Raw genomic sequence first — 10209 nt, forward strand, 5'->3', positions numbered from 1 at the left:
TTTGGACAATACATAAATAATTATCCCAATATCTTTAATATTAAGTGAGTAAGGCCATGTCTACACTCTTAAAATTGATGTGTTAAAATTTTACACAAAATATGTGTAAAAGGATTCCAACACATTTTTGTGTTAGAACTGACACATAATGTGTAAATATTATGCTTAACTGCTTACACAATGAATGTGTAAAACATGTTTACCAGTAATTTAATGATGATTTATATTTAAACGAAGTAACAAAATAAAATATATCTACTGTTAACCAAAATATATCTACTGTTAACCACTACTACCACATAACAGCCAGCGGGGATTTTCATAAGGACTTGCCGAGATCAAGCTGCGTTGGGCGGGGTACATTAGCGCTGAGTATCCGATGGTTGTCTGGATCAGAACTCCGAAAGAGTCGGAGCAGATTTTTTAATAAACGCTATCTTTATAAACCGACCGCACATTTGATCTTTTTATACATACATTCTCGCCTAAATAGCTTTTGAATATACATTTTGTGACACAATAAGAGTAATATTTCAAACATTATGCAGGCGTTCTCTTCCATTGGTGGCTGTTGTAAGTTCACACGAGTCAGCTGATGACGTTTCACTTGGACAGACAACCACGCATTGTTGTATATTTTTTTGCGTGTGTTAATATTATTTTATTATTATGAAACTCGTGAACATTATTATTGAGCCTTGGCAGTCTATTTAGTATTTGTTTTATTGAGGAGAAAAAATACAGACAAGAACGCATATTGTGTTGCGCCTGCGCTGTGACGTTCTTTTTTCAACCGCATTTCCAGTCGAGAGGTCAAGAATGCTCCTGTCTGCATCAGGTAAGAATTTAAATAAAAAATTACCGTTATAATATGATATCTATTTTTCATTTAGTGTAATAAACTTTAGCATTAATTGTGCAGGAGACTGTTCATTTAAACTTTATTGTGGTAACGTTAAATGCTCGCTCGTTTTGCAAAGTTACGTTTGGAGATTCATGTTAACAGTCATTGTTTAATGAAAGGCACATTGGACTACGGGTTAGTATGTGTGACACTTGCAGCACTTTAACGTAAATCTTTAACACCGTGTCATAAATAGACGTGACACGCGGTAACGGGGTTCTTTTCAGTTTATGTCCTGACGTTAATAGGACGGGATATTATAAATTATGCCTTTCGATTATCGCGACGCCTCGTCGCGTTTGGTTAAGCACATGGTGGATCAGTATGCACGTCACTGTACCTACTGTACACCTGTGAGCGGCATGACGAGACAAAAGACGGTAAAACTCATTATTATTCGGTGATGCTGTAACATACTGGATGCACCACCACATTTTATAATAATGTTTTTTATTTTCGTGTCGCGCCCTCGCGTTCAACCAAACGTAGTGGTCTAAATGTAAGGAGTCAAACTTTACGAACCTTTCACTGCTTGCAGTAAGGCTGAAGTGCTAGGTAGTGAATAAAATGGGTGTAGTCTTGTGCTACTAGATGTAAATCACAATTCTTGTGTCAATGTTTGTTTGTAATCTTTTTCAGCTATCCATCTGAAAAAGAAAAGCTGGCACTCGCAAAGGAGATTGTGTTGTTGGATTATGGTCTCATTTGGTCAAAATGAGGGACATGTACTGTAAGGATGCTTTGTTTTACATACTTCATTAATGTGTATGAAATTACTTACTTGACAATGTGTATAAAAACTGTACTTGACTCTAACTTAGTGCTATTTTTGCATTGATCATGATAGGAGCATTTTTCTATATTTTTTCTTTTTTTTTTGATGGGCCATCACACAGTGGATTTATAAAAATGAGACTACAGAACATCAGACGGAAGCTTCAATGGAGTTGACGTGAGAGGACATCATCAACAAAGAATGCCATTGACCAAACCTTCAGTCATCAACGGAGATGGATACGGGTAATGACAAAATCACCAACTGTTGGTGAAATCTTTAAGGAATATCCCCAATGTCTGGACATGCCAGTCTTTGTAATATACTTAACTGCAGATAACTTTAAACAAAGTGTTTCATCATTTCAATATTAATATTTCTTATTAAATTTACTGAAGGTGGACATCAAGTTTTCCAGACTTACCGATAGGAAAGAAGACATGTTTATCAGGAAATGGGAGGTGACAATTATTGAGAAACTCAGGGAAATAGCATCTTTAGAGAAGAAAATGGACATCAGACATTCATTGAAGAAAGCTGACAGTCAACATAATGGTATGATTTCCTGTCTCTGTTCCAAATTTTTTATTTGGAAAATGACATTTAAAATGTAACATTTAATGTAAGATATAAAAGTAATCCTTTTTAAATAATTTTTTCTCATAATTTATATTTTGCATGTGACCTGCATGTTTACCACACCCAGATCTTCTGCTGTGTGAATTCTGTGTGAAGTCTCAGACCTGTGGGACTTGGTGGCGGTAAGCTTTGTGACTAAAAACTTTATATAAAATAAGTAATTTTCATGCAACAACATTTTCTAATGATGTATATTGTTTCATTTCTGTAGGCTGGTACCAGCGTGACCTCTTTGCTTACTAAATGATGAAAAGGTGTCTAAAATCAGCTCAGCCACAGTTGGTTTCCAGCGGTTCTTCAGGACATAGAGGCCACTATGTAATTGTCGCAAAGAATGATTCTCTTGCCTTTCCACTTGATGTTTACAATCTGACCTGTGCGGTAGAAAGACTTTTCAAATTTACTAGCTAAGTAACCTTAAGTATCCCTGCCAACTGTCTTCAGGTTTTTTTTTTGTATGAATATGATCTACCCTTGTCCCAGTCCTCTTGCAAACGATCCAAGCCAATGGAGTTTCAAAATGGACCGAAAATTGCAGTCTGTTTTTAACCAATGCATGCACTTTGGGGCAGTTTCCCGGAGAGGGATTAGACTAGTCCTAGACTAAAACATTTTTAAGAGCTGTCCAAACTGAAAACAACTTATAATGACATCTTAAAATACATCAATGCCCTTTGTTTTGCCTCAAAATGCACACAGGTAATGTTTTTAGTAAGGCATGTTTGTTAAAACCAGATATATTTCCTAATTAATCTAAGGCCTAGTCCTGGATTAAGATAATCCCTGTCCGGGAAACCGCCCCTAAATATTTTGTGATGGAAATTTCTTTGAATACACTTGTCAAGTTCATTTGAAGTATTTTTCTTAATGTAAAATAACGTGTTAATGTTTCAGGACAAGGTAAGAATTTTTGATAACTTGTATGTTGAAAACGATTTCAGACATTGTTTCAACATGTTTAACACATGTGCTTTTAAATTCAATGAATTATTTTATAAATGGTGTTTTTTTATGTATTAATGTAATGTATGTTTGAAGTGATTATACTTGCACTTAAATTTATTTAAATTAGCATACATCTAGCAACATACAGTACTAGCATATTTTCATGCTAGCATTAATTGTCAAATATTTATTATTTTACAAATAAATCGTTTGTGAACAATATTTAATAGTTGTCTGCTTGATTTCATTATTTAAAGTTTACAAATCGTATGTTTTTTTTTCTCTTTTATATTAAAACTAAACAATTACTGGGTAACACACAGTTGTGTTAAATTAATAGAAAGTTACACATTAATGTGTTTACTGAAGCAACACATTTTTTGTGTTGCATTTTATAACACATATTCTGTGTTAAATTTAACTCAACATGTGTTGTCCCTGCGCACACTCAGAACATGTGTAAAAAATAACACATGTTGTGTTGTTTTTAACACATTTGTTTTAAGAGTGTACGATTAAAATTAAAGTAAAACCACTGCCTGAAATCAAATTGGATTTCACAGGCAGGGTCACATAGTAAACTAGTAAGTTAATTCACATATTCTGCATGCACAGTCTATAACATTTAGTCATTTTAAGTGGCATGAAACAAAATAACTTTTAAAGGTTTAACTTTTCAATTCAATTACATGCTGCATTATAAGTAACTCCAGGTCAGCACTTTCCTGATTCAGAGTTTATTACACAATCAAAATAACAGCAATAATACTACTGCAGTACATTTATGGATAAGTATTAACCTAATTCAGCTGCAGGGAATGCAGAAACACATCTATCACCTATTCAAGCAGAACACTCTCTGTTGCATTTCACCACCCACTTGATTGTGTTTTTATCAGCCGTTTGCTAAATCAATATGTACAAAATTACTTTAGGATTATCATTACATCATATTACACACAGTCACTAACTCATTCATCCAGCACATTGCTTCTGTTTCGGTCACTTCTTTAATGCACATACGTTTCCTTCCCATTTGTATATAGAAATTTGTATAGATAAAGATTTGTATATAAATATAATAAATGAGGTGAATATCAATTAAAATGTTAAATACACGGTGAAAATGGGCAATTATACTGACATTTGTAACAAAAAAGTGTATCACCAAAGTCCCTGGTTCGAGCCTCGGCTAAGGGCTGTCTGTGAGGAGTTTGCATGTACAAAGAAACTTTATAGTGTGTACATAATGAAAAATTAAAACAGGAAAATAAATATAGGATGTGTTTAAGATATCTAATATAAAATGTGTTCATTTTAAATCATTTGCCCCAGTGCCATCAGTGACCATTTGAAGTAAATGGTGCGAAGAAGGAAATAAAGAATATGATGACCAAAAAAGAAGCTGTATTATGTGTCGCTTATTGCGTTCTTCTTAAGTGACCTCACAAATATAGCCAATGTCTCAAAAACTATTTCTGTTTTCAGTAAGTTATTCAAGCCAAGAATCATATGCACTTTGTGCACTTGAACATGCTTTACAATCTGTATCTTTTCAGTGTTATTTCTGCAATCCTTTCATGGCCACTAAAGCTGTCCGGCAATTCCAGCAGTCTGCATTAAAGAGCCAGAGAGTCATTGTGAGAATATAAGAAGTGGCAGACAGGGTTTAAGGATATTGAGGTGTCGTGCTCTTCAGGGATGAGACACTAGAATGAGAGGCGCTATCTTACTTCTGCATGCAATTTAAAAAACGAGAAGAGCTTGAAAAGAGAAATGCAATGGAGGATGGTTGACATGTACAGCTATTCAAGAACCAGTGAAAGATTATGCATGAAGTCAGTGGAAATCAGAAATTTTTATTCATGAAAGAGTGTAGTGGAAACAAACAGGAGCGTTTTATTGATATAGACAGTTTGCTAAGAGGCTCAAGCACTAGGCTGTTGTCCCAGGAGTGGCAGCAAGGCTTCAATAGATAATGGAGCCTGATCCCCTTTGCTTTATGTTGGTGTTTGGCTATGCATACTTTAAGTATATTTCTCAAAGCTGAGATGACTGCTGAATTATAATACAAAGGTACAGTATTACTGTGAAGTAGCATCATTCTTTCATTAATTTATAAATATAAAGTTGAATTAACTCCTCATTAGTCAAGAAAGTTGAAATTAATAGTAAATTCAAGTTGATTCAACTGAAAAATAAGTGCAACAAGGAATTTTTACGATTAACAGCCTGCATTTAAATTTGCCTCCATGAAAGTATATGGTTTTGTGGTCTTTTATTACACATGGCTATAAGGTCCATAAAAGCAAAGCACACCGTACCCCTTTAGATGAAGTGTCGCACTTTTGCCCGCAGCCTGGATGAGCACCAAGCGTTAAGTGCACACAGTTATTAACTCTTTTCTTATGACTCTATTATGATAGTCTCTGCAGCAAAAGGTCTGTAATATCTGGAGAAAGCAAACCATTAGCCGTCCCATTAAGTTCAATGGCTGTTGGATGTTACAGGTGAAGTATGTCAACTTTTTGGGCCAATCAGCTGAGCTTTAAATGTCATGTGACTAATTAGGAAGCTGATAAAACAGATGGGACAAAATCTAGAGGGGATACAGCTACGGCCAAATCTTGTGAGGTGTTGGGTTTAGGGTTAGGTTTGGGGGTAGGATTAAGATGATAAACAGCAGTTCTTGCTAGATAGGATACAGCTGCGGCTTAATCCCGTGAAATGTTGAGTTTAGGGTTAGGTTTGCTGTTAGGATTAGAATGAAAAACAGCAGTTCTGGCAAGATAGGATATGCTGTGGCTTAATCCCATGAAAGTTGGGTTTAGGGTTAGGTCTTGGTAGGACTAGGATGAAAACAGTGCTCTTCCAGCAAGATATCACAAGATTTTGGCAGTAGTTGTATCCCTTCTAGCCACATAACCCGCTAATGTCTGATCTTTACAAAATGTGTACTTCAAGTTAATTTTAATAAAGTACACATTCGACAAACATGGATTACCGCTATATAAAGGGAGGTTTGGCAACCGATCTGTACACTGAAAAAAATATTTGTTCAATTTACTCAATTTTTTAAGGTAAGTGGTCGCATTCCATTTATTTAAGCTACATTAAAAAAAAATAGAAATACAAAACAAAACAAAAAACTTTTGTTTAAATGTAGCTTAAAAAATGTATTGCGACCACTTACCTTAAAAAATAATTAAATTGAATGAATTTTTTTTCAGTGTAGTTCAGACTGCATACATTATATAGGCTACTGTAGTAAACATTTTGCACAGTAACGTTAGCTCAATGTAGTTTTTGATACACTTTAGCTATGATTTAAACTAAGGTAATCTACTTGCTTTTAATTTGCTTGTTATCAGAAATAAACTACTCTAAAAATGACATTTTTGTTATTGATTCTTTGCGGAGTTTACCAGAAGTTACGTTTGATCCACTAAAACCGTTTGTTTATGTTGTTACTGCTGAAACCGCTTTTGTCAGGAAGAATTAAGAAAAAATTTATTTAAGTAAGAAAAAAGTTTAACAGATAAGTACATTAAATGAAGTCTGAAAGTATACTTTCTTACTAATAGCACACTTGAAAATACTTATTTGTAAGGGGATAAAAGGCCACTTGAAGTATCAGCTATAGATGTATGCTGCTTGCAAAAAAATACACGCCTAATTTTGAATAGATGTCAATTTAAAAAGATGCTTTTAAGATCCAGATGGAGTAGATGGCAACGAGAAAAAGCAGAAGGACTGTAAACATAAAATTAAACTGTTGCAGTTTAATACAAAGCATACATATTGTAAACCTGTGATGGGGGAGATGTTAGCTCCTCATTCAGTGATTTAAAAGAGTGATTATTCGTTTGAGCCAGGTGCTTTAGAGTAAAATGTTATTTCTGGCTTTCCAGAGATAGCTTTAATCAATTTGAGATTGAGTCCGGGGTATTTAATTCAATTTTGTGTTGCTATGGAACGGGGCCATGGGTTTAAGTGTGTATGTGTGTCTGAGTGCGAGGCTATGATAGAGACAAAGAGGGATTTAATCGCACATCACACAAAGCCAGAGAGACAGAATGGAAGGCTCTCTATCTCAACTGTCCTTTGCCAAATCATTCTTCTCTTTTGTAGGGTCCCAAAGCGACAGACTTTTGCCCAAAAACAGAAGATTATTGACAGCCCTTAATTTTTTTAATACAGTTTAAACGATCAGAATTTTATACCATATTTTGGGCAAAGTAACATTACAGCCAAATACACTAACTAAAATTGCATTCATGCATTTGGAAGACACTTTTATCCAATGCAGCTTATTTAAGCTGTACCAGTATGTGTGTGCCCTGGGAATTTGAGCCCATGACCTTTGTGCTGCTAACACAATGCTTTACCAATTGAGCTACAGGAAGTCCGTATAATATTAATATAGGCCTACTACTCCATAGCCTAAGCAGCTTTTGGGCTGCCCATACCAATTTACTGTACTAATATGTGACCTTGCTATACAGTCTCACGGAGGTTTGTGATATAGTCACGTAAATTTTTGATTATTTTTTTGTGCTTTTTCGTGATCGTATAACAAATTTCTGTTTTTGTGTGATTATCATGTATTGGTTACTCAGCTGCTTTTTCCTATTTTCAAACCATTGTCGCTTCGGTTTAGGGTTAGATTTGGTGCTTGCATTAGAATGTCACTTTGTGTAGAGGTTTATACTATTTTTTGATTTTTTTTATATGTCGCCTGACATTGGGTTTAGAGTTGGGTTTGGGTAAGAATGTCATTTTATATAAATCTAACCCTAAACCAAAGTGACAATGGTAAGAAAATAGAACAAAACAGTTGAGTAACCAATACATGATAATCACACAAAAACAGAAATTTGTTATACGATTATGTAAAAACGAGGAAATTCGTTATAATATCACGAAAAAAGAATCAAACATTTATGTGACTATATAAAGAAATTGTGTAAGACTGGGTTGGACCTTGCCTGTAACAACAGGTCCTACATAATCAAAGAATATTCTGAGATTCACCGACAGCTTTAAATATTACACTAATAATATTTTAAAGAGCAACTATCCTCCGAATCACGCTTTTACATTTCCTTTGGTGTGTAAGTGTGTATTATTAACGATATGCAAAAGAAAAGAGATTTTGTCTCCAACGTAAATCTCTTTTTTTGGACTACAACAAACACAAGGATTGTAGGCAACAGTTTACTTCCTGGGATTGGTGATGTAGACAAGGCCGAAATTATCATAATTCCTCCCACTTGGACTCACAGCCTGTAAGTTAACTCTTGTTAGCATTGCAATGTGACTGAATCTTTAAAATATGGTAAGCAGCGTCACATTTCTGGCTGACGTCAGAGGTATTCAGGCCAATCACAACGTACAGATTAGCTGGCCAATCAGGGACACAGAGCTTTTTAAATCCGTGCGTTTCAGGAAGAGAGTGAAATCTGAAGCTATAAAAATGTAGGGTATTTGAAAAAAAAAATTTAACCATAAACCACGCAAACACATTGTTTTATACCGAATACACAAATAACGTTGTTTTTAGCAATAAAATAGGTGGGTGATTCTCACGAAACCATTGAAACACCACGGCACTAATGATTTTAGCTTTAAAATGTGTAATATAGTAACATTAAAAAGCATCAGAATTAACACAATACTGTGTTCTACCTTGCACAATGTGTGATTTCAACATAAGAACTTATAATTGTAAATTTTATCTAATTTTCTGCTGAAATTCTCATTACCGCAATGTGTCCGGCTATGTTTGAACATGTGTTATATTGTAATTTAATCATATTAACACAAAAATATTTAAAAAATAAATAAATGGATGTTTTGCTAGACTACTTTAGATGACAGAAAAAATATTTACTGAATATTCATGTATAATAATAATGAAGAAAAAATTAGGGAAATGATGTGTCCATGCCTGATGTTCTCATCCTCCGCAACACTTTTTGAGAACAGTTTAAGCACACATACAGAATTTTAATAAAGTTTGATTTTGAGTGACCAAGCACATGGACCAGTTACTTCAAGATGGCTACCAGGTAAGATCATTTTTTTTACAGTTAATTTGAAATATTGTCTTGTCAGAATGCTTACACGGCATTTTGATTATCATTACCGCAACAGATGCTTATTAAATGTTAATTTAATTAATAGAAGCATAATACTTTGATTTTAAATGCATGTGCAGAATCTCCAAATTATGTTCTTTCAGGTTTGTCATGTCATTTTGAAAATATGTCAGTGTTGATGTTTTCTGACTGTTGCGGTAATGAGATTTTTTATGACTAATTTTTTAAATTATGTTACAAAAAGTGTTAAATGATAAGTAAAAGATTTAAATTAATGTTCCCATTTACTCCAGACTTTGTTTTTCAATGTCTGGTGGGAAAAAAGTAAATTTAAGCAATATTTACATTTTCATCCTTGACATTAGTTTTCGTGAGAATCACCCAGGTGCACTTTAAGAGGTAAACAAATCACAAACTGTGGGACACTTTTTCATTTGTCTGGAAAGCGTGATGTTCCATCTGCCCTTCAAAACTACACAGTAGCCCCAGTTTTAATTGCAGTGTCACTGGTTTCTGATTCATCAAATGCTGATTCAAAGGGCTGTAGGCTGATTAATGTGGAACAGTAAACAGAATGTCGGCTCAACACAGCATGAATCACCATATGCTTGATCAATCTAGCTAATCATTTTGCACAAACCTTGATAAATAGCACCAACAAATGTGAATTGACTGGACCCGGGTGATTACAATAAATCAGTTGTAGGCAACTGTTTTATGGAATCACAGAAAGAAGTTTAAAATATTGTTATGGATACAAAATGCTTGCTTTTCTGAGAATATCTCTTCATTAACTATTCATTGTATTCTTTATGCAACTACATCATGAAGACTTCACGTTACAA

General features: G+C 34.3%; 1 long non-coding RNA gene across 7 annotated transcripts; it reads left to right on the top strand.

The window, feature by feature from the left end:
- The first annotated feature begins 725 nt into the window (after positions 1–725).
- Positions 726–2854, top strand: LOC141350331 (uncharacterized). 7 transcript variants are annotated; one of them, XR_012358428.1, is made up of 6 exons: positions 726–1284; positions 1544–1634; positions 1801–1924; positions 2078–2234; positions 2386–2440; positions 2530–2854. It is a non-coding gene; the product is annotated as an uncharacterized lncRNA (long non-coding RNA). The 7 variants fall into 7 exon arrangements; XR_012358430.1 differs by having other exon boundaries at positions 740–838; positions 1752–1924; XR_012358431.1 differs by having other exon boundaries at positions 741–838; positions 1819–1924.
- Positions 2855–10209: the final 7355 nt, after the last annotated feature.

Source organism: Misgurnus anguillicaudatus, chromosome 18, assembly GCF_027580225.2.
Source record: "Misgurnus anguillicaudatus chromosome 18, ASM2758022v2, whole genome shotgun sequence".
Lineage (NCBI taxonomy): Eukaryota > Metazoa > Chordata > Actinopteri > Cypriniformes > Cobitidae > Misgurnus > Misgurnus anguillicaudatus.